This window comes from Gorilla gorilla, chromosome 6 (assembly GCF_029281585.2).
Source record: "Gorilla gorilla gorilla isolate KB3781 chromosome 6, NHGRI_mGorGor1-v2.1_pri, whole genome shotgun sequence".
NCBI lineage: Eukaryota > Metazoa > Chordata > Mammalia > Primates > Hominidae > Gorilla > Gorilla gorilla.
Window position 1 is genome coordinate 36,680,925 of NC_073230.2, and position 25,859 is coordinate 36,706,783.

At 42.4% G+C, this 25,859-nt stretch overlaps 1 protein-coding gene across 4 annotated transcripts in view; it reads left to right on the forward strand.

Moving 5' to 3' along the window:
• The window catches only part of CHN2 (chimerin 2), a 316,889-nt gene that overhangs the window by 35,392 nt on the left and 255,638 nt on the right, over window positions 1-25,859 (forward strand). The window contains exon 1 of one of the 4 annotated variants that reach the window (XM_063708436.1): window positions 16,631-16,949. The exons of the other annotated variants lie outside the window; for them this stretch is intronic. The gene's annotated coding sequence lies outside the window, so the exon portion shown is untranslated. Of the gene's footprint in view, window positions 1-16,630; window positions 16,950-25,859 lie in introns of those variants that run through there. 4 annotated transcript variants of the gene reach the window in all.

The following is a 25,859-nucleotide window of genomic DNA, read 5'->3' on the forward strand; positions in this document are numbered from 1 at the left end:
ACCACTGCACTCCAGCCTGGGAGACAGAGGGAGACCCTGTCTCAAAAATAAATAAATAAATAAATAAATAAGTTTTATTGGAATCCAGCCATGCCCATTTGTTTAGGTATTGTCGATGGCTGCTTTCCCACTACCCTAGCAGAGATGAATACTTGTGATAGTGACTGTGTGGCCTGGAAAGTGTAAAGTATTCACTGTCTGGCCCTTTAGAGAAAAAATTGCCAAATTTGATTTAGAAGGCTATCTAAGATCATTTGGCTGTTTTCTGGAATGCTTGTATTTTGTTGCCTCAGAAAAGTGTTTGCCTAGTTAAGATTTCTAGGGACGCACATGGTATTGTCTTACTAAACAAAAATTCGTTGTAAAAATAACTTACCTAAATCTTTTATAAAATACTGTAAACCCAATTCCTCCTTCTTTTTTATTGAGACAGAGTCTCGCTCTGTCTCCCAGGCTGGAGTGCAGTGGCGTGATCTCAGCTCACTGCAGCCTGTGCCTCCTGGGCTCAAGTGATTCTCATGCCTCAGCCTCCCGAGTAGCTGGGACTACAGGCATGTGCCACCACGCCCGGCTAAATTTTGTACTTTTAGTAGAGACGGAGTTTCACCATGTTGGCCAGGCTGGTCTCGAACTCTTGTCCTTAAGTGATCTGCCTGCTTCAGCCTCTCAAAGTGCTGGGATTACAGGCGTGAGCCACCATGCCAGGCCTCCTCTTTCTTAAAAATAAAAACAAATCTTTAATTCAATTGTTTTTATTTCAGCTGCTCAATGAAAGATTTTTACATATTTAAAGATGATCAAATGGTCTGATTTTTCTCTTTTTTTCTCCACAAAATATCCATCCCTGTTTAACATTCCCAAATCTTGAAATTTTTTTTGTGTCTTATCTACAAAACCTTTTTCATTTCCTGTAGTGACAATTCTTTATTTACTCAGGTCTACACATCGTACTCTAATATTTACCTATTATAAAGTGCATCCAGGTGTATAATCAGTTTGCATCTTAAAATACCTTATGGTGCCAGCGAGCATTTGTATTAGGCCCGTTTTGCAGATGTGGTACAGCAAGGTTTCTTGTCTGGTCTGTGATCACACAGCCAGGGATTCATAAACCTTTTTTCCAGCATAACAGACTGCATTGTGATGAGCCTGGCAGGAGGACACGAAACAGTTCCAATGAGCTATATGGCATGTGTCTGACCCAGTACTGTGCTTGCTTTGGGGAAAAATATTCTGTACATCACTGTGTATCTGCTGGCTTACTTTCGGCTCAAAGTTGCACAAGGAGCCAGTGTGACCTGGGTACTTGGTCCACTGTTTAAATACTGCCACGGTACTCTGCAGCCACAGCAAACAGGTTATGTGTTAGCAGAAGAACTGGGAGAGTGCGGTGAAATGAGCAAAAATTCATCACCGGTAGGAGAAAAGGTGTGTGTTTTGGAGGAGGAGGATGTTCAATGGCATCATTTTTGTATAAAAGGACAGTATTATCTACATATCTGTCTTTACCGCATTATGCATGGGCAGCCCATCCCCACCTTGTGTGCTGTGCCATTTATTTCCCCTCGTCTGATGCTCTGAGCTATTAAGCAACAGCAACAAAGAGATATCTCCTTAATGGTAACATATTGTCCTCAGCAAAGCCCAAAGATTGCATAGGGGCACTGCTGTGGAAATATGAAAAAAAAATTAGTACTGCACTTTTGGGGGTGGATGTTTTCCAACTTATTTATTTTAGCCTTTTAGATGTTTCTTTTGGGACCAAATTATAGCTCTGATACTATCATTAGCACTTTAAATTATTGGTTACAGTGTATAAGGGAAATACAAGCTGCTTCTTGAACATTCCATATTTTTAGTTAAACAGGGTGTTTCCTTTTTTGGTTGTATGTTGCTTGTTGTTCATCCTTATCATCACATGTGATCATGATTCCTACCTGAACAGATCATCTTACTAATTGAGTGTCTGCAGATTGTTGCAGTTTAAGTATTTATTTTTATTTCTAATAATATTACAGAACTGGTCAATCACTTGAAGGGTAAACCGCTTTTCCTTACACAAACAGCAACAACTTTTCCCTCCAGTGTCTTTGTTTCTGAATCGTAGAATTCCTGGTGATTGTGTTAGGAGCAGAAAGGGCACACTTTGACTACTGAGACCCTGGGCTATGGTTGAGAAAGGCCAGAGAGGAAATTCCTCTTTGGATTTGTAAACAGACTTGTAAACCTAGGACGTTTTATGAGGACTTCATTAGGAGACAATAGATTCAGGACCCTGCTGTCATTTTTTTTTATAGTCAGAATTAGAGTGAAATGAGACTTTAAAATAAAAATTTCTCTTTTCTTACTCTTTCTTTCAGTCTTCCTTTCAAAGCTATTTTTAAAAAATCCATTGTACTTTCCTAACCTTTTCTCTAGTTTAGTGGCCAGCTCTTATTTTCATCTTGTCAGATTTCTTCTCATCCTTTTATGTCTACAGCCAGGAAGCCTCAGTAAATTACTCTCCTGGAGTCACAGCTGCTTTCTTCCTTTGAGAAACAATATTCTCTAGCTCTCCTTTTTCTTTTTCCTGTAGAGTTATATTCAACAGATACTATTTCCATGTCTAAGAAGCAGTCATCTTTGAATTTTGCAGATTTAATTTCATTCTGGTAGCTTCAAACTTGAAAACACGATGAGTGAGCTGATATATTTATTTCCATCCAAGAATAGCGGTGCGTCTTTTTCACAGTGTTGGGGCTTGGTTGAGGTCATTCCTTTCCATCTGAGCTGATCATGTATCCCATCGGTGTGCACTCACATATTTTAGAGTTGTTGAATGCTCGTTGAATGCAGGGTACCATTAAATTTTGCAGGCTTCTTTCTAACGGTTATTTATACTCCCTGTGAAAACTTCAGTTATTTTTGTGACAGACGTTATTTTAAACGGACAGTGGTGACAATGACTATCCATTGATTATTTTTATTGAATTGTCCTCATGTGTACATATTATGGTCCAACCTTTTTAACATCCTTGTTATGACTTAATTTCCATTGTCCTTATTTAGCTTGAAAATTTACATTATTTCAACGATTTATATTACTTTTGTTTACTTAATTAAAGCCCCCTCTTGCTTTGAGTTTTCTCAGTGTCATACTAGAGAACAAACTAGTACAGGTTCAGAGCTCAGGTACCAGTGTCTGAGTGCCTGTGTTTAAACTGCACCTTGCCACCAAACTAGTTATATGACCTGGGCAGGAAACACAGCTTCTTTGTGCCTCATTTCCTTTTCTCTATAATAGTGATAATCATATCACCTAACTCCTAGGCTGTTTTATGATTAAATTAGTTAAGTCATGTAATATGCCTAGAATGGAGTGGCACACAGCAAATGCTCCACAATGGCAGCTATTGTCTTCATCTTTTATTGTTGTCACCTGAAAAGTGAGGACCACATCAGAAAGTTTATCCTCAAAATCTCTTACAAAACCTCATACTAGAAGTGGGTGCTCAAAACAGGTGTGAAGTAACCGTGGTAGGTAGAAAAATGCACTCCCACCCAAGACGTCGACTTCCACTTGGAACCTGTAACTATGTTAGGTTGTGTGGCTAGTGGGAATTAAGGTTGGAGATGGGCTTAAGGTTTCTCTCAGCTGGTCTTGAGATTAAGGAGATTATCCTGGATCTTCCTGTGGGTCTGATATATTCACAAGCGTCCTTTAAATGTGAAAGAGGGAGACAGAAGGGTCAGTTTCAGAAAAATGCAAAGTGAGAAAGACTCAACGGGCCATTGCTGGCCTTGAAGATGCAAGGAGACCACCAGCCCAGGACTGCTGGCAGCCTGTAGAAGCTGGAAAAGGCCAAGAAATGGATTCTCTTTTCCCTAGAATGCAGCCCTGCCAACACCTTGATTTTACCTTGAACGATTTCAGACTTCAGACCTCCAGAACTGTTGTATAATAAGTTTGTGTTATTTTAAGCCACCAAGTATATGGTAATTTGTTACTGCAGCAATAAGAAACTGATATAGTGACCAACTGAGTGAATGAAAAGATTAGTTGTTTGAGATCATGACACTAAAAAAGGGCAGATTTTCATTATGGTAATGACGTAATGTCTGGTACCATTTCTTAAAGCAGCAGGTTCTAAACCTTCCTTGATCAGACACATTCTTTTAAAATAATTCAGTGCACAAAATCATAAAATTTAATGGGGCCCATAAACCTCACTGAAGCCCTCCATTGGCCCCAGGTTATAACTCTTAAGTTTGCATGGGATTTTTAAAGGCTCAGTCAGTGGTGAGGTTTTAATGGTGAGCATAGGAACTTTCTGGACAGAGCGATCTTATGCTTTGAAGTTCTAAGTAAATGAAGGCTTTGTGAATGCTCATCAAAGCTACGTGGTAATTTAGAGATCTGTACCCCTTGTTGTTCAGTCAAATTGAAACTTTAAAATTTTATTTTCCATTTCTCATCTACTGTGGCAATGTCATGTCCCAAGTCACATGAGCCCTCTGTACTCACCACTTTTAAGAAAGATTTTGCATCATTAGAGTAATTAAGTTGGTGTTCTAAAAAGTGATTTGAAAGCTAAAGTAACATTAGCATGATGGTTATTTTTAATAAGCCTTTTCCCAAGGTCTCATTTGTTTTAGAGCTGTCACGAAAACAGGTTTTTATCTCTGTATCAGGAAGTGCTCACATTTAGAGAAGATGGCATAGGAGGGGGTATGCTGTCTACTGGTACAGTTTTATTAATTCATTTAGTAAGTATTGATCTAAGGCCAACTTAGTTCCAGGCATGGTATTAGGGACGAGAGATGCCAATGATAGAGAACCTGGATGTAGTTTTAGTCCTCAAGGCACTTATAGTCTTATTCTGATCTTTGTTAAAAAGCAAATACCCATGCATCCGACAAAGGCCTAGTATCCAGAATCTATGGAACTTAAACAAACAAGCAAAAAAACCAAACAACCCCATTTAAAAAAATGGGCAAAGGACATGAGCAGACACTTCTCAAAAGAAGACATACACACAGCCAACAAGCGTATGAAGAAATGCTCAACATCACAAACCATTAGAGAAATATAAATCAAAACCACAATGAGATACCATCTCACAGCAGTCAGAATGGCTGTTATTAAAAAGTCAAAAAAACGAGATGGTTGTGAGGTATGAAGAAAAGGGAACACATAAACTGCTGATGGGAGTGTAAATGAGTTCAACTACTGTGGAAAGCACTTTGAAGATTTCTCAAAGAACTTACTAATAAAACAGAACTACCATTTAACCAAGCAACCCTATTCCTGGATATATACCCCCAAAAATATAAATCATTCTACCATAAAGACACATGCAAGCACATATTCATCACAGTACTATTCACAATAGCAAAGACATGGAATCAACGTAGATGTCCATCAGCAGCAAACTGGATAAAGAAAATGTAGTACATGTGCACCGTGGAATACTATGTAGCCATAAAAAAGAATGAAATCATGTCCTTTGCAGCAACATGGATGGAGCTGGAGGCCGTTATCTTAAGTAAATTCATACAGGAACTGACAACCAAATACCGCATGTTCTCACTTATAAGTGGGAGCTAAACACTGCATACACATAGACACAAAGAAGGGAACAACAGGCACTGGGCCGGCTTGAAGGTGGAGGGTGGGAGGAGGATGAGGATTCAAAAACTACCTATTGGGTACTATGCTCATTACATGGGTGACAAAATAATCTGTACACCAAACCCCCACGACACACAATTTACCGCGGAACAAACCTGTGCATGTATCCCCTGAACCTAAAATAAAAGTTGGACAGGAAAAAATAAAAAGCAGATACCCTCTGGAGGTATGGTTTAAATGTTGCAGCCATTGTTTACTTTCTAGCAAATAGGTTTATCAGATCTTGCCTTGAAAATAAGCTTCCCTGGAGGAGAAAGGAGTTTAGAAGTACACGGAGAGCCTGAGGGGAAGAGTAGAATTTCTGTGAGAAGATAAAAGGCATGATAAGTGTATACTGAGGCCAGTGAGTAATACCCTCACTTGTCTCTTGGATTTCTCCAATAGTGGATCCTGACTATTGTTACAAGTTCCCCTATAGAGTAATTGACAGTGAGATCATCCCAGGCCTGGTTTGAAGCCCATCTTTGTGACTCAGTAAATACATTGGTTGTCCTAGTGTGTCTGGCATTTCTTGCAGCCCTCTGCATGGAACTTGCCGTGGCCGTTTGCAAGGTTGCTCCTGTGCAGTCAGTGAAGAGCTACTACTACATGAGTTGTGATTTCACACACAACTTCAATATCTTCTCCCTTAGCCTGGACCCTAGAAGACCTAGGACGTTCTCCAACTAGATTTGCTGAAGGACTGAACGTGGGAGTGAGATCAGAGACATGTATTGTTTCTTGTTGCTGCTATAACAAATTATCTCAAATCTAATAGCTAACATAATACAAAGTTACCAGCTTGCACTTATGTAAGGTCAGAGTTCTCAAATGGGTTGGCAAATGGGTTCCTTCTAGGGGCTCTAAGGGAGAATCAATTTCCTTGCCTTTTCCAGCTTCTAAAGGCTGACCATATTCCTTGGCTCATGGCCCCACATCACCCTCACCTCTGCTTCTCTCATTACTTCTCTTGACTCCTGCCTCCCTTTTATAAAGCCTCTTGTGATTACATTAGGCTCACCCTGGTAATTCAAGATAATCATCCAACTCAAAATCCTTCATCACAGCTGCAGAGTCCCCCTTGCTGTGTAATGTAAGGTATTCAGAGGTTCCAGGGAAGAGGACATGGACATCTTTAGGGCCATTATTCTGCCTACCCCAAGGTGCCAAGGATGACAGTACCAAAACAGCTGAAGTGCTTTCTTTGCTAACAGCCTGCCAACCGATACCTAAGCTCCACCTAGTTTTTGGAGCTACACAAACCTTTATAACTCCAAGATGGCCCTTTTGCATTTTCCATTATAATGTACGAGATAGAAAATATTTCAATGTGATTAGAATTAGCAGTGTCTTATCTCACACTTGGCTCAGTGGGAAAAGTTGGTGGAAAGTGTTAGATTTCCAGGCTCTGTGCCTTGCCTTTGCAGGTCTGTAAATTCCTCATCAGATTCCTGACTGTTTCAGTAACTCCTCATCCCATGCCTTTTAAAGTGTGCTTCACACCGCATATTTTTGGAGGAATATGACATACCTTTTCAACACGTGTTTGTCTAAAGCTATTCTGAAGATTTCAGTTTTATGTCTTCTTAGTTAGAAGTCATCACAAAACTTGATTTTTTTTTCCAGATAACTTCAAAAGTCTGATGGAAAAGAGAAAGGAAAAAATTTAAAGCATCTCAATGGAGTAAGTGCCTTTGCCAGAAACTTTCCTGGGTTCCTTTCTGTCCAACATCTAACCTCTAGGCTAAAGCAGACAGGAAAGGAGGTTGCAGGGTTGAGCCTGGAGGCAGGAGATGAGCTCTGAGCCAGGAGATTAGGCAATAGAGCTGGAGGCCTCAGAGCCAGACAAACAGAAGTTCCAAAGCCAGATAAATGAGAGATGCATATAGCAGACCAGTGGACAAAGGAGGGGTTGAATAATGCTTGGTGCAGAGTGGACAGCTCTTGCACATGAAAAATTCTAGCCATGGTGTCATCCTTTGTACGTGCTTCCAAGGGGCCAGGAGGTTTAAAAGGAGCAGAACTGTCTTTCCTGCTGCACGGCACAGCATTGTGTTATGTGGTCCTGCAAGTCTCTGTCACTCCATCATCTGAATCTGTGTCACACACTCATACTTTAATATGTATTCTCTCTTTTTTTTTTTTTTAGAAAGAGTGTCACTCTGTCACCCAGGCTGGAGTGCAGTGGTACGATCTTAGCTCACTGCAACCTCCACCTCCCGGGTTCAAGCGATTTGCCTGCCTCAGCCTCCCGAGTAGCTGGGACTACAGGCGTGTGCCACCACGCCTGGCTAATATTTTTGTATTTTTAGTAAAGATGGGGTTTCACTGTGTTAGCCAGGATGGTCTTGATCTCCTCACCTCAGGATCCGCCTGCCTTGGCCTCCCAAAGTGCTGGGATTACAGGCGTGAGCCACCGCACCCGCCCATATGTATTCTTTATGAAATTAAAACTTCAGGTCTATTATGTGTATTATCCCCTAATTTCATGTCATCAGGCAGACCACTAAATACTTTTGCATGGGGAATGATCATATGTAAGTATGATCTTTAAAAATAGCTTACAGAAATAATATGTATTTATTCATTTATTTAACATATATTGATCATGAGCTATGTGCCATGGATTCTTCTAGGCACCGAGGGTATGGTAGTTAACAAGACACATAAACGTATTGAGGATTGTCTTTAAGGAGCTTATATTCTAGCTGAGAGTTACAACAACAACAAAAATAGGTACAATTTAGGGAAGAAAAAATGGGGCAAATATGAGGATATAAAGTATTAAGAAGGGCTGAATTTGAGATAGGATGATCAGGGAGGGCCTTCCCAAGGTGGGGACTTTTAGCAAAGCCTAAATTAGATGAGGGGACTGGTTAGTGGATATCTGGGGAAAGAACATACTAGGTAGGGGAAGAGCCAGGACAAAGACCCTGAGGTGGGAACATGCCTGGAGTGTTCAAAGAACAGCAAGAGAGCCAGAGTGGCTGGAGAAAATGAGCAAGGCGGGGCAGTAGTCAGAAGGAAGCTGGCGTGTGTGAGGAGAGGGTGGTTCATAGATCTTAGGAGATCGTGTAGGTCACAGCAGAGGCTCTGTCACTCTGAGTGCATGGGACATCACTGGAAGCAGCTGAACTGGCAATGATGTGACCTGACTTTTATTTTCATATGATCGGTCTGGCCTCTGTATGGAGAAGGGACTACAGGAGGCATGGGCAGAGTTAGGTGCAGCATTTAGGGGACTGTTCCAATAATCTCAAAGGGAGATGATTGCTCAGGCCAGAGTGATGGCAGTGGGAGTGACATATGCTTGAATTTTGAGGGGTTTGAAGGTAGAGCTAGAACAGGATTTGCTGACTGTCTGGACATGGGGGTGAAAGCATGTGGAATCAGGAATAATCTTAAAGTTGTTGACCTGAGCAACTGAAGAATGAATAGAGGTGCCATTAACTGAGATGGAAAAGATGTTAGGAGAAGCAGGTTTGCGGAAATCATCTATAGTTCTACTGGGACATGTTCAGTTTGATATGCCCATTAGACGTGTCAAATAGGCAGTTGGATAAACAGATCTGGAATTCAGAAAAGACGTGCTGGCTGGAGATATGAAATTTTACACACACACACCCCTCAACAAGCCATCCACTGTCACACTTTCTAAAAAATCTGTCACATTAATTCTAGCCTTCATTCAACCCTACCTTTCGTATCACCTCCCTACCTTGGCCTAAGTCTCGAAGTTCTTACAAAAAGCTCTTGTCCCATTGGTTCAGGGCTTCTTCCCACATTCTGATCTGATTCCTCCAGATCACATGTCCTGGCCTCAGTGCTTGGATTGTCTTGCTGAGCCTGGCCTGGGAGTTGCAAACTCCTCTGCATAGTGCTCAGAGAGTTGAAGTAATTCAGTGAGGTGGGGAGTTTGGGCAACTGCAGAGCACATGCCCCACCTAAAGAGGGCAGCACTGGTCCCCTCCCACAAAGCGCTTCTATCAGGGAGAGGGACCCATTGTTGCCCGTTCTTCTAGTTAAGCTAGAAATCTAGAATTTTTTTTAAAAAAATGCATAATCTGCTAATTTTTAGACATTGGCAACTAACTCAAACATTTTTTCAAGACCCTGTGAGCCAAACAAAATATATCTGGGGCCAGATCCAGCCCTCAGGCAGCCACCCTTTTACCAGTGATGATCCCACTGAATGGGCTGACTGGCTGGCTTTGGCGTTTGGCCCTTGGATGGAGCCAATTGAGGTATCCACCTTGGGCTTCCCTAGTGCAGGCTGAGGCCATGAACCACCGCACCCTAGGAAGGCTCCTGGGGTACACTGTCCCCTGAGCCTGGCCCCCAAGGACCTGCTTATCTGAAAAGGAGGATGAGGTGCCTTCCCCGGGAACTATTTGAAGAGCATTTGGTCCCTTTTCCCCTTCATCCCTTCCCTCCAGTGTTGTATCTCACTTCAAAAGCAGAATGAGTATTGACTCCATCTCTTAGGTGAGACAGGTAGGAGCTATTGAATCAGCACATCTGATATCTGTCTTAAATGCTTGATGGTGAAAAAGATTGCAAAATCATAGCTGAATGACAGTCTGAGGCAGAAAGCTAGTCTTGGGCAGGTAGAAGAAACTATATATTTTTTCAACAATTATTTATTGAATACCTGCTAGGGACCAGTTATTTTACTATGTGCTGTGTGTACAGAAAAAAGATAAAATGCCATCTACTCCTATGAGATTCACAGCCTCTTGGAGGAGACAAATATGAAAAGAAATAAATCATAGCATCATGAAAAGAACCACAGGCCAGCAATGCCACAGACCAAAGATGAGGGTGGGGGGCGGTGGGGAGTGGGAGGGCTGTCAAACAAGGTGTGGTGTTGCAGTGGTGTTGCAGGACTTTTTCTTTCTTCTTCTTCTTCTTCTTCTTCTTCTTCTTCTTCTTCTTCTTCTTCTTCTTCTTCTTCATCGTCGTCGTCTTCGTCTTCGTCTTCGTCTTCTTCTTTCTTCTTTTTCTTCTTCCTTCTTCTTCCTTCTTTCTTCTTCTAGTCTCACTGTGTTACCCAGCCTGGAGTGCGGTGAGGCAGTCTCAGCTCACTGCAACCTCCACCTGCCAGGTTTAAGTGATTCTCCCACCTCAGCCTCCTGCACAGCTGGGATTACAGATGCATGCTACCACACCCAGCTAATTTTTGTATTTTTAGTAGAAACAGGGTTTTACCATGTTGGCCAGGCTGATCTTGACCTCCTGACCTCAAGTGATCCTCCCGCCTCGGCCTCCCAAAGTGCTGAGATTACAGGTGTGAGACACAGTGCCTGGCCTAGACTTTTTCTTAGTTCAGTCAGAGACGGGGTTCTTTGTCCCATGGCCATGAAAATTCAGGCTCGCAGACAATTTGAATGGTGACTAAAACAGGGTTTTATTGGGTGAAAAGGAAGAAAAGGGGGGAAACAGGGTCTCTCACTAGGCCAGAGTCCCTGCTAGAGTGCTTCCCACCTGGACTTTGGAATCTCAGTTTCCACATAGAAAGAGGGGGGGCCAGGCTCCTCCCCAATGCAAACTGTGCAAACTTCTCAAGGTTCCACCCCAGTGTGCATTCCTCCCAGTGCACAGGCTGGTTAGAGATTCTCTGGGGACCCTCTCCCGCCTGGCTGTCTCAGTGGTAGCTGAGCCAAGTTTTGGAAAATGAAAAGGAGCCTACCAGGCAGACCATGGGGGGAAACCTTCTAGAACATGGGGGCAGTTCAGGAACTCTGTAGTCTTAGTGACAGTCACACTTTTCCTTAAAGGGTGAAGGAAAGGGCAAAGCTGGGCAGGAGGGGAGGGAGAGAGGGTAGGAGAGAGTGCCAGGTAGTAGGTCCTGAAGGAACTTGCCAGGAGGAGGAAAGACGGCCTCACAGTTTCCCATCTGCTAGATGGGCTAGTGGCAAACTAGAGGGCTGAGTGGCAAACATAATTTTAGTTTGAGAGGTAAATAAACAAATAAACAAAAATCTCCTTTCTTCTCCCAAAATTTATGCCAGGAGGAGAGCCACCATCCACCTAGGCAACTTAAGAAGAAAGTTTGATGTAATCTTCATTAATTACCTAGAGATCTCATGCTATGCATATAAGATATGGAACATAATAGTACTATCAGACACTTCCGTGGTGTTTACCATGTGCAAGGCATTGTCCCAAGGGCTCTATACACAGGTGCATTTGTAGAACTCATTTAATTCTCACAACCATCCTATGGTTGTGTAACTCATCTATTTCTCTTTGTAGTTAAGCGACTTGCCCAAATGTCATGTAGCTTATAAGTGACAGAAACAGGCATGGAACCTAGGCAGGCTGCCTCTAAAGGACATATATCTATTTCTACCATGTCACAATCCTCACCGAAGGCTTTGGAAGGCAGATAGCAAACCTCCAGCAACCAGAGACTGTGCTGCTGTGTCTGTATAAAACTATCTCTCTGGCGTTGTTGAGAGTAAAAATTAAAAGTGCCAATCACCAGAGACCCCACCTTAATTCAAAGGGCAATGGGAGCTGCACATTAACTGTGGCTGCCCTCTGCATACTGCTGGCTGTGATGTCAACACTCTGTTTATATGAAATCCTTCAGCCAATGGCAGCATCTTTAAGGCATCAGCCGTTTGCTTGCAGAATGGGCCTCTCAGTTTTTTACACATTTTTTTTTCTTTCTAGAACTGGGTTCAGGTGGATAGGCTCTAAATAGAATACCATGCCAATGCCAATTATATTCAGAAAGTATTGCAATTTCTCTTTGATGCTTATTTACATTAATTAAGAGCAAACTTAGATAAAGAAGGGTACAAGTTTAAATGCTAAAATCCTGAAGTGAGATACTTTATAGTCTGGAAAAATATACAGAACTGACTTTCCTTCTGAAAAAAAAGAAAAGGACAGGAAGAAAAGTGAAAGATTCAGATGACATTTCTATGAGGAAAGTAGTAATTGTGATTCTCAGGGTGAATGCTTGTCTTTTTATTTCATGACAACTTTTTTTTTTTCTGGAAATGAGCTTTAAACTTTCCACACATGTTAAAAAATATTTTCATGTGCAGGGAAACAGATTAATTTTATTAATACCTTAATTATTTATATAATTGACAAGCAAGCATACAAATAAATATCACTGAGGGAGATATTTGTGAAAATTTTTAATGGACATATTTTGTGTTTTCTGTGAGCTGGCTTAGTTCTATTAGCAATCTATTTTAATCTAATCAGTTAATTACTAAGATGTAAATATGGCATGGGGAGAATTTTACTTTTCAGAAAATGGGACTCAATTTTTTCAATTTTTTTAATGTTATGGGAAAACTCCAATAACAAAAAAAGCAACCTTTTAAAAATATGTGACTTCTTTTGTTTTTATGTCTCATTTTTCATAGAACAATTCTATTCCTGGCATTTTCCACCCAATTTGAGACCATCATAGTCCACTGAATATAGATGCCCTTCACTTTGGGTCACAAGTGTAATCCTGAAAAATTGTAGACCAGTCAGAGTTTTCTAAGTTGAATCAGCTAAACTGCATGCACTCTTTTTTCCAAGGGGATTCTATGGGAAGTCCTTTGGGGAAATGAATAAAACCGTTTATATGACAATATCTTCATTTGCCTATTTTTACATTCGGATTTTAATCTACCAGTTTATTATAAAGTAGGGAGTTTATCATAGTTTATTATAATTTTACTTTGTGTGCGTTGTACAGATTTTGAATGAGAAGGATCTTAAAATACTCCAGAAGTTTTTTTGCAAAATATTTGCAGGTAGGTGCTCATCACTGGTTGGGGTGGGACAAATTAGAAGAGACAGACAAGGAGAGTTTCACCAAGCCTCAAGGCTACAGAGGGAAAGAGAATCCAAAATTCCCACATTCGTTTTAGCGTTCTTGCCAGTATATCCTTTCAATGTTGAATACATAATTTAAATAAGTCTGAAGTTAATTACAGTTGATCTCCATCACAACTCTATTTTTAGATGTCAAAGTGCGCTCAAGTCAAACTACCAGTCAAGATCTTGCCGATCTGAACATTCAGTGCCTCTCTTTTTAAAAAGAAGTTGCCCCTGTAACAGCACACTGGATTGTTCTATTGTTAACACTAAGGAGGGAACTTCCTGATTTTTTTCTTCATTTTTATTTAGTGGTTTCTAAACTAAAAAGGAAACATTGAATGGTGCTTAGTTTTAAGTCTGTGGGTTAATGCATTATTTTCTTTCCCCACACCCACTTTCCCCTTTCCTCATCATTATCTTAAGTGATGTGTTTACTTATTGATGCTCTCGGGCTGTCATTTCCGAGTCTGGGATTTCCCCTTCTGCTTTTCAGTTGTAATTTTGATGAGCAGACAAAGTGGTATAGAGAACAGATAGAGGTGGCCCTGGGTAACCCCTCTCATTGGCTGGTGACAGAATGTCTAAGACCATGAAGCGTACAATTCACCTCCCACACAGAGGGATGCACCAACCAAGTTACTCTTGTAAGTGACTGAGTCCTCCCTCAGTCATTTCTGCTATTCTCTGTGGGAATTTCAAAGCAAGCATTTTTGTGTTAAGGCAGCAAGGTGAGGGCTTCAAGGCTGATAGGTTTCACCTCTAGGGGCAGCGCCGACTATCGGCAGATACTGAAGCTCTGCATTGAGGATGGTGAGGCTGGACCTGCACCACCAGGAAGGAACCCCAATCGATTAGAAATGTCTGCCTTGGGTAAGGAAGAAGGAAGTGGTGTACGTGCGCACCATATGTTGTCATCTCCCTGGTACTACGTGAACACCATATATTGTCATCTCCCTGGTATGGAGCTTACAGATCTTGACTGGTAATCAGGAAACTGGGGTTTTCATCCCAATTCTGCAGTAATGACCAGTGTAACATTGAGCAAGTTAAATTCCCTTGCTTTGGTTTCCTGGTCTTTTAAGGAGGCGTGAACTCTCCCTCTATATAAACCTTCTAGACCTCAAACTCTGTGATCCCAGGCCCCATCACTTGTGGCTGTCCATTGTTCATGAGATAAGTACTGAATCTTCATCTTGGTCTTTAGTTCTCTCTCAGTCTGACCTTACACTACTTTTCGGGCCGTGTCTTCAATTTCTTATTCATACTGGCCAGGCCAGATTACCTATGGTTTCTTGAACATGCCACACACTTTCCTGTATTGATTTCTTCAGTAAGGTCTCTACCCGCAATGCCTTCTGTCTTTCCCTCTTCTCTGCTTATTAAAATCCTACCTATTTTTTATTAAGACTCTGCACCTCATAGAATTTCTTCTTTATGGGAACTTTATTACTTTACTATTTATTACAGTTGACTGTGGATTTTTCAAGCGGTCCTTAACTAATCTGTAAATTCAAGGTGGATAGGATCTGTGTTTCAAGCATCCAGTGTCCATGGACTCTCTTCAATGTCTAATCAGGCTAACAAAAGGTAGTGAACATTTCTTTAAAGAGGAAAACAGAAACCAAGGAACAATGATAGAATTAAAGTGGCAAGAAGATACATTTAAGTCAGCACATACTTAGTATCTTTTGAATTTGGGCAAAACAAGGTGGTAGGTACTTCAGTGGGGACAAGTAAGAGTAAGAAATAGTCTGTTTTCAAGGAGCTTATAACATAAGAATGATAATGATAATATTTTCCATTTATTTTATGCATTTTTAACCACACCCTTTACGTGCATTATGCATTCCTAGAACAACTCTGCAAGGTATTATCATCACTATTTTACCAATAACAAAGATGTAGCCCACAGAATTTAAGGGATTTGCCCAAAGCCACACAGCCAGTACATGGATGCCTGGCTTGAGAACCTGAGCTAATTACAGGACTGACATTGCCTCCCTGGTGGGGACTGTACGACAAGGACTAGCAGCACCCTGTGCACACACTCACGACTTTCACATTTCCACGCCTTTACTCCGCTCTTCAGGCCACTTGGAACACTTCTCTTCCACACCTCTCAGCTTGTGGAAATGCTTCCCATGCTTCAAATACATCTTGGATATCTCCTTGTCGAAGCCTTTGCTGCTGGGCTCCTGATAAGGGGGGGCTCTGTGCACATAGGCAAAATGAATGCATTAATGCCAACTTCATCTTCTTTTCCATTAGGAAGGCTCTAAGGGTGAGGTAAGATATCTAATAAAATGTGATGAGGGAATTTTGTTTCATTCAGCAAACATCCGTAGAGCACTTGGCAAAGTCTTGGTAACATACCAAGGAAGTTGTGTTACCAAGAGGAAGACCCCTAGTGTAAAGCAACTTTCCCCTGCTTTCTAAAAGAGGCTGTGGCAACACCCATGATGACATCAACCTGTAGGATTTATGCTGCCTGGAGAGAATTACTTCTTGTCTCAGGCAGAACCAGAGAGGTTCCCAGAGATCTCTTGTCTCTTTCCTGGTCCTGGTCCACGTGGCTGGGAGGGTTGGGGGTAGGTGGGCACTGATGTGGAGTGGACAGTCTCAGAGGGACTTATTTGCTGGTGGTTGCTAAACCAGAATAGTCTTCTGGAAGACCATCAGAACTTCTTCCCTCCTTGTTTCCAAGGAGGGAAGGGTCAAAGTAAAGCCATTATTGGCATAGTTTCTATTCATTGATTTTTCTGTTAGTAAGTGATGAGTTTGAAGTGTGATCCATATGGCTCACAGGGGCCATTGAGCACCTGCTTGCAGGTGCTATGGAGTCAAAGGTAAACAAGGCACATCCATGGCTGAAAGGTAGCTCACATAACTTAAGTACGTGTCTTAATCCATTCAGACTGCTATAACAGAATACCCTAAACTAGGTGGCTTATAAACAACAGAAATTTACTTCTCACAGTTCTGGAGGCCGGGAAGGCCAGGATCAGGGCACCTGCAGATTTAGTGTCTGATGAGAGCCTTCTTCCTCATAGATGGTGCCTTTTCACTGTGCCCGCACATGGTGGAAGGGATGAGGGAGCTCTCTGGGGCTGCTTTTATAGGCACTAATCCTGTAATGAAGGGCCAGCCCTCATGAACTAAACATCTTACAAGGGCCCCGCCTCCTAATACTATTACCTTGGGGGTTAGGATTTGGCAGATACACAAACACTCAGTCCATAGCAGTGTAGAGTGGCATGCATCATGTGGGGGTCATAATGGAGGTGTGTACCTTGTATTGTATGAGATCAGAGGAGGCTGTAGGGTCTGTTGAGCCTGGGAGTGTCAGAGTATTTCACGGAAGTGTTGGCATCTTTGCCTGGATTTGAAAGATGGATGGGATTTCATCAGGCTGAGAAGGTGGGATAGGAGGGCACTCCAGGTAGAGGGAACAGCAAGTGCAGAGGTAAGAGTAGGGAGAGCGGTTTGGCATCTGAGCTTGGGGACTGAGATCAGAGGCATAGTAAGAATCACAAATTTTGGATTTCTGTTTCAAATATTACTGATGTTTATGTGATCACACAGTGACCCAAGGTTGCCAGAACAGACATTTCCTCCCTGCCACATGTGTCACACAGACCTGGCTGCCTCCTTTCACCCCTCTCCGGCACTCAGGGAAGTGGCTGCCCACACCCTCCACAGAATCAGGTGCCCATTTGCCCCAGGGCCACATGCTTCCCCCAGCCTTCTGCCCACAGCCCTCCTTGACCTGCTTCCTGAGCTCAGCTTGCCAGAGACTGCCTCAGTGCCCCAGCATTGTTTACTGTCTGTGCAGTGGCTAAGAAGGGGCCAGAATTTATTTGTTCTTTCCCCTTGCAAAGATTGTCAGCTCCTGGGTGACAGAAAACAAAACAAAATACGCAAAAAAGCCTCACCGCCCCGATGGTGCCTCATGAACCCTGCCCTTTCACAGCCAGCCTTGACCTTGGTGGTATCACCGCCTGATCCACTGGGAAAGGAGCTGTTCTGTTATTTCCTCTGCCAGCTTTCTCTTTCCATGGCTTTGCTTTCCAATTAAAAACACAACAAAGCAAAACAACAATCACGCAACCCCCAAATCCTCTCTGCTCTTTATCCTCAGGTGGTCAGTGTTTATACTGTTTTTGATTTTAGTTGAGTCATCATTTTTAGAGAAACAGCATCATTGCATGTGAAACCATGTGCTTTCTCTGCCTTGTTCAGGCAATGATGCCTGAGTAGGCCAGTCCACCATGTCTGTAAGAGCAGAGCTCAGAGACCAACCAGCTGGCAGTGGGTTTGAGGAGGGCTGGAGGGCGTCTGGGGCTTGGAAAGTAGGCCCTGTCCCTTGCAGCGAAGCACAGACATTAGATGTGATCTGACTGTGTTGCAGGTGATGGGAACAAGTCTGGCCAGGCAGTTGAAAGTGTGGGCCAGAGCGTCTGGAGAGAAAGTACTATAGCAGGCAGTGGTCCTAGCAGCTGGTGGCAATATCAGGAAGAAGTGACATGTGCTATCGGACCAGAGACCTGAGCTCTAGACTGGAAGCCACATGGGACACTGGTTCTTGCAGTCAGACCTGCCTTCAGCCTGCTCCCTTGCCAACCTGCAACCCTAGTCTGCCTCCAGCTCATTAACCAAGTCTCCCACCCTGTTGTCTGCAGCTTTCAGTTCTTCCTCTTAACTTCTGCTGTTGTGACGTTAGTTTGGGCCCTGCGTCTCACCCGGATCAACCTGCTGATGAATTCCCTGCCTGGAGTCTCCTCATCAGGTCTGCCTTTGGGCCACTGCCAGGTGTCATTCCCCAAAACACAGTTCTGATCATGTCATCTCACTATCCACAGAGCTCTGGTGGTTCCCTCCCTCTTAAGCCTGGCATTTCAAGGCCTCAGACAGTCTTCTCTGCCTCTCTTGTGCTCTGAATATTTCCTGTAGATTCTTACTTTTTTCCCAGTGCTTCAAACCTGAACCCTCAGCAGCATCTACTGGGGAAACGAAACATACAATTCTCAGGCTCTACTTTGAGAGACACACACCAGTAAGTTGGGTGCTGGAACCTGAATACTTCATGTTTTAAGCTCTGGCCATGTGACTCTGGAGATGAGCCGGGCTTAGAATCCTGTGTCTCTGTCATGCCATTCCTGTACCCTGTGTGCCCTCTCTCATCACCAGGCCTATCTGTTCTTCTTGTTCCAGATCAGTTGTTACTTCCTCTTGAGGAGTTCTGTGATTCCAGTAGTCAAAAACAAGTTCTTCTTTTGCCCCTGTTTTGGTCAGGGTTCTCTAGAGAGACAGACTCAATATGATAGCTAGCTAGCTGGATAGATATAGAGTCAGGAGAGGTGATTTATTTGGGGGATTGGCTCTTGTGGTTATAGAGGCCGAGAAGCCCCATGACAGCCCATCTGCAAGCTGGAGACTCTGGCATGCTGGTAGCGTGGCTCAGTCCAAGTCCAAAGGCCTCAGAGCCAGGGATGCCGATGGCATAACTCTCAGTTTGAGGCCAAAGGCCTGAGAACCGGCGGGGCTGCTGGTGTAAGTTCCGGAGTCCAAAAGCCAGGGAGCCTGGGCTTGTTGTTCAAGGACGGGAGAGGAAGAGTGTGTCCCAGCTCCAGCAGACAGATGGACACATTCGCCTTTTCTCTGTTTTTGTTCTTTCCAGACCCCCAGCTGGTTGGATGGTGCCTGCCCACATGGAGGGCCCATCATCCCCACCTAACCCACTCAGACTCACATGACAACATCCTCTAGAAACACCTTCACAGACACTCCCAAAATAATGCTTTACTAGGTTTCTTTTCTAAGCGTTCTTTAACCAGGCAAGTTGACACCTAACCATCACAACCCCCTAGGTTGTCCTGCGGCCTTTCTGCTCTAAGCCATTTGTCTTTTTCCTGCTGGATTACAGGTTATTGGAGTGTAGAGAATGTATTCATCCACGTGTATCTTGCAGCTTCCAGGAAAGCAACTTAAGCTTAATAGCCACTCCAATGTGAAAGATATTATGGAATAAATCGTCAAAAAATACAGATATTACATTTACTTTTGTGATAGTTTACATCTATAAGGAAAAAATAGGAAAGATTTTTCAGGAATGGTAGCGACATGAATACCAATAACCAATTCCATTCTTTAAAAATTTCAAAATGTGAATTTAAACAAGTGGCAATTTTAGTTGTAAAACCATATATAAGAATTACCTTTTCTTCTACTCTCTTGCCTGGTGAAGAGAGTCTAAGGCTTCTGAATATATCTGCATTGCCAAAACCTTACCGACTTAACCGTATTTAGCACAAGACGTGATTTTATTGTTCATCTGCAACTATGTTGTCTGTTATATTTGCTTCTGTTCACTACCAGAGACATCAGTTAGCTCAGATTTCTATTAACAGGCATAATGTCATGGCAGTCCCTGGGATGAAAGAAAGAGAGCAGGAATTCGCCATTTGTGGCTTTTACAGCACCACCTTTATCAATATATTCCCATTTAAAAATATCCTTTTATCTGCATTGCAGAAATGAAATTATATAGCCATTACCAAAATTAGATAGGAGATTCATTGGATCAGAAGTGCTTTCTTTCTAATCCTTAAATGACCAAAGGGTTCTTCTTTGATAATTCTGTAACAGAGTTAAAATTCCTTTTATCCTGAAATGTTACAGATAGGAGATTAACCTAGTTATGCTTCACCCATGTAAGGAGTGCATGTCTCACAGAATCAGGCAACAGCAACAGAGGTGTCTGATGTAGGAAGGTACGGAAGACATGAGACTTTCATGAATTATAGCATGACTCCTTAAATAATATAGTACTTTACAAATAATTAGACTATTTTAGACTAGGAACTCTGATTTCCGGTTAAACCTTAAGTTGCTTCCTACTTGTTGATGTGTAATAATGTACATGGAGCACCACACCTAGTAAGAAGACTCTTCCCTTTTTTTACGTGAACTTCTTCTTTTTTTTTTTTTTGAGGCAGAGTCTTCCTCTGTCACCCAGGCTGGAGTACAGTGGCACAATCTCGGCTCACTGCAACCTCTGCTTCCAGGGTTCAAGCAATTCTCCTGCCTCAGCCTCTCAAGCAGCTGGGATTACAGGCACCCGCCACCATGCCAGGCTAATTTTTGTATTTTTACTAGAGACGAGCTTTCACCGTGTTAGCCAGGCTGGTCTCGAACTCCTGACTTCAGGTGATCCACCCGCCTCAGCCTCCCAAAGTGGTGGGATTACAGGCATGAGCCACTGCGCCCAGCTTGCCTGAACTTCTTTACAATTTAGTAATATTTTGATCACTTATTAATTATGGGCAAGGATGGCAAAATTGAATAGAAATACTAAAGTTAATCAGTAAACATTTGTTATGTATCTACCATGCAGGATGTTTTGCAAGGGATTATGATTTAAAATAAAATACCAGACCAGGCATGTGGCTCAGGCCTGCAATTCCAGCCCTTTGAGGGGCCAAGGCTGGTGGATCGCTTGAGCCCAGCAGTTCGAGATCAGCCTGGGCAACACTGCAAAATCCTGTCTCTACAAGAAAATACAAAAGTTAGCTGGTTGTGGTGACATGTGCCTGTTGTCCCACCTACTTAGGAGGCTGAGGTGGGAGGATCTCTTGAGCCTGGGAGGTCAAGACTTTAGTGAGACGTGATCATGCCACTGCATTTCAGCCTGGGCAACAGAGCAAGATTCTGTCTGAAAAAAAATAAAATAAAATAACATAAAATAAAATAAATAAAATACCTGCCTTCTAATAAGATTACTTTTTAGTGTTGTTATAGGGATGAGATATATATAAAGCACCGAACATGGTGAGTACTGAATAAATGCGAGGCAGTGTTTTCAAGGTAACTTCATGTAACTAACACTTATGCAGAATTTCAGAGAGAATAAGATAATTCAGACATATTAGTAATATTTGATAAACAGAGATTTCACTCTTTCCTCAACATAGTGTTCTGAGATTGAAATGAAGAGAAATATGTCAGTACATGTAAACTGTGAGTGTTTACTTTCAACTGTGAAAACGAAGCCAGATTTGGAACTAGTAAGGTATTCATCACAAAAATAGAACGTAATTATATGTAATTGAAGATAGGGCTTGATGCATGGCACTTATTTTAGAGATTCAAACATGTAAAATAAGGGTGACAGTGGTTTTTGAAGGTGCTTTAAATTTTATATCCATCTCAAAAATCTTATACATGCTGTATATACTTAAATAGACCAAATTCATTATCATTAACCCACAAACAGCAATAGAAAGGCTCTGGGTTAGGAGAGAAACTGAGGTTTAGGTAAAAATTTTGCCACAGTGGCAAGTTGAATAATGTCCCCCCAAATTTATGTCCATCCAGAACCTTAGAATGTGATCTTGTGATCTCATTATGCAAATTGGGCATAATAAAACCTACCACATAAGATTATACAGGACTTTTTTTTTTTTTTTTTTTTTTTTAGACAGTCTTGCTTTGTTGCCCAGGCCGGAGTGCAGTGGTGCCATCTCAGCTCAGTGCAACCTCCACCTTCCAGGTTCACGAGATTCTTCTGCCTCAGCCTCCCGAGTAGCTGGGACTACAGGCACCCGCCACCATGCCCAGTGAATTTTATGTATTTTCAGTAGAGATGGAGTTTCACTGTGTTAGCCAGGATGGTCTCAAACTCCTGACCTCATGATCTGCCAGCTTCGGCCTCCCAAAGTGCTGGGATTACAGGCGCAAGCCACTGCGCCCGGCCAATTATACAGGATTACATGAGATAGTCTGTAAGTACTTGGTACATGCACAGATGGTATTTATTTGCTGTTTGTCTAAAATTGCATTCTTATGCATCTTATAGAGAGTGAGATTTCAGTTTAAGGAGAAGAAAAAATATTTTCTACAGGACCATCCAAACATGTAAGTGGCTTTTCATGGGACAGTTTCCCATCACGGGAAAGATATAAGTCGATTCTTAGTCATCCAGAGTGTTGAAGACAGTGTATCAGTTAGAGACTGAGTTTCAGTCCGTGTAACAGCAACTCAACTATAGGGGCTTCATCAAATAGGGATTCCCAAGAAAGTTTTCATGTAATAAGATGTGCTGAGTTGTGTCTTCAAGGCTGGTGTAGAAGCCTCCTGATGCCATCAGGGACCCAGGCTTCTTCTGTCTTCCGGCCTGTCATCCTTATATGTGGCATTCATCCATGCTGCCCGAAGATGGCTGCCCTACCTACAGCCTCACTTGCTCATTCCAGCAGAAAGAAGTGTCAAGGAGGAAGAGGTGGCTCATGTTGACAAAGCAAAAACTTTTCCAGAAATCCTCAGCACATTCAACTGAATTCTTATTGAACAGAACTGGGTCACATGACCACTAATAAATGTGAGAGTCTGGGAAATTTGGTTTTTAGCTGGATTCAGTGGTGCTCTGAACAAACTAGGCATTCTGTTTGTGAGGAAGCAGGGAATTATGGATTTGGGGTAGGAAACTAGCAGCATCTGCTATAAAAGGGACTCTGGAATAGGTGGGAGATTGGGCTAGATGAGCCTTCCAACTATAGGATTCAAAGATGAACTTAATAGATTTCCTACCCTCAAAGCATTGACAGTTTATATTGGAGGCAGCTTTTAGAGTCAACTATGTGAATTTAAATTCAGTTTTATCCCTTACTAGGTATAAAATTCTGGTCATGGGCAAGCTATTTATCCTCTCTGAACCTTAGTTCCTTCAACTGTAAAATAAGGATGATGGTGTCTGTTATTTTGATAATTATATGAGTTAAATATTTAAAGTGTCAGTTGTACTGTTTGGTAGGAGTAGATGCTAAATAAATGTAGCTATTTTTTTTTTTTTCTTTTCGAGACAGAGTCTTGCTCTGTCGCCCAGGCTAGAGTGCAGTGGCATGATCTCGGCTCACTGCAACCTCTGCCTCCCAGGTTCAAGCGATTCTCCTGCCTCAGCCTCCTGAGTAGTTGAGATTACAGGCCCGCGCCACTGCGCCCAGCTGATTTTTGTATTTTTAGTAGAGACGGGTTTTCACCTTGTTGGTCAGGCTGGTTTCGAACTCCTGACCTCGTGATCCATCTGCCTTGGCCTCCCAAAGTGCTGGGATTACAGGCGTGAGCCACCACACCCAGCCGCTATTCTTTTTCTACTAGATGATAAGCTCTATGAAGGCAGGAACTGTGTCTTATATGTGTACCATGGTCATCTCAGTACCTGGTACACAGTACCCCTTTAATAGATCTTTGTTAAGTGAATTAATGGAGGAGACTAGTGCTAATGCTAGTCTATAAAGCTGATATAAAACATATTCAAAGTAACTGAGACTTGCCATTTCTCAAGTGAAATTTGAGGCACGTATCTCAAGCACTTTCTGTAACAATGAGGAGGAGATACTACATTAAGGATTAAAAAACCTAAGGTATAAGGTAAGAAGTTGTTTTGATTAATGTTGTTAGTTGCAGACAACAGAAGCCACTCTAAGGAGTTTAAGCAGAAAATGACTTATGACAGGGTTTTAGGAACCTTAGAGAACCAGGACTGCTCTAGTAGTAACTCCCTTGGCACCACCACTCACACCCAGCATTGGTTACCGGGGACTGGACATGAGACTCTCTGAGAGCTGCCCCAGAAAAATCACACATACTAGGTCTCTAGGAGGGGCCAATCTCTCTGTACAGCCACTGCTTGGCACCGTCTCCTTTCAAATGTCATGTAAATGTGTCTGCTCCTCAGAGCCCGGGTCACATTTAGACTTGTTGTGCAAGGGAGTCTGGGAAATGTAGTTTTTAGCTTTCCAGTTTCTGTAGTTCAAGCAGGTTTGCTAAAAGGAGATTGGTCAGAGTGCTCAACTAGCAACACCGTGTCTAGCACAGAAGTCATTCTGAGCAACGGCATGCAATTGTCCTACCAAGAGAGCATGCAGGTCATAAAGTGGTGAGACCACTGGGAGGAGGTACTGGAAGACCAGGGGAACACAGTAAAGAGTTCAGGTCCATTTACCCCAGGAGCCTGCCAGACAGGCACCCAGGAATGGACAGTGGGTTACTGATGGTCATAGAGAGGGGCAGAAGAGGAGAGGGGTGGAAGTAATTTTCCCTGGATATGCCCGGTGGATTGTGTGCAGAGGGAGACCTGCTTCTGCATTTCCCTTTGCCTGGTCACTGTCTCAGGTACTCAGTTTCAGACAGGCATGTGGCTCCAGGGAAGGCCATCAAGCTCACTTCAGAGCCCAGCCAGCCCCATCCCGGCAGAGTCAGGATGGCAAAGGCAGGGCTCCTGTGGCCTGGCACATGTGACCCCCAGCCAGTCCTAAATCTTAGGGCGTGGGAAGGAATAATCATGAGGCAAGGAGGAGACGGAACACCTTCCACACTGAGAAGCCTTTGTTAGAACCTTCCAGCCATGAGGTCAGAGGAAGAAGCTGAGTGATCTCTTAAAAAAATATGTATATATATATTAGTTGGGGGTTTTCTTTTTCTCTTGTCTTTCTTTTCAATCTAGGTTTGTGTTTTATAGACTGTGTGATACAGGCAATGGGACAACTGGGCAATTAGCTGGAACTGACCTTGCAGACAGCCAAGACGGCAAGCTGGGTGACTCAAGTTCAGAATGGGTTTTTTATAAAAACAAACAAACAGCCATGATTGATGTCTCCCTTCTCATCTTTTATATATCGTTTTTTATAGGCAGTTGTGGAGAATTGGACTGGTTTACTGACATCATTTCTCTCTTTGCAGGCTGATTTCATCTTAGTCCTTTACACAGGTATACCTTCTGTAAGGACAGAATCTATCAATGCAACTTGCAGTATGCAAAAGCCATTATCTAGGAACTGATTCAGTTTAATGCTATTAAATGCAATCAGAAGTTACCAAGCCTCTTACTGGAATGCTCTTCCAAATGTAACTTAATCCAATTTACCTTTCCTTTGGTATTTAAGTTCCTGAGAGCCAGAGCAGACATTTCTCAGACAAGAGTGATTTGACTTGTAACACATGCCTTTTTTCTTTCTTTTCATTCATTTCATGCTAACAATTAGGTGTGATGTTACAGTGAGCTTTCACCTTTAGGTTGTGGTCAGCTCTAGACCCAGTGAGAGGCTGCCATGTCATAAACTTGATTTAAATGCCATGGGTGTGCCAGGTGTTTTTGGGTGAATGAATGAGACATATGCCCTCAAGCCCCAGATAACTTCTCAGTCTATTTCAGAATCACTGAATCATGTGACAGTATGAGAGCACTTTATCTCCAATAAAGCTGGAGTGTAATGACTCATTCTCACATAGTTTTAATGTTTATCGATTTCAAGTGTTCTTTCTTGATAAGAAAACGTTTGTATGTGAACATTCGAAAGAAGAGCAACAGGCATTTTTT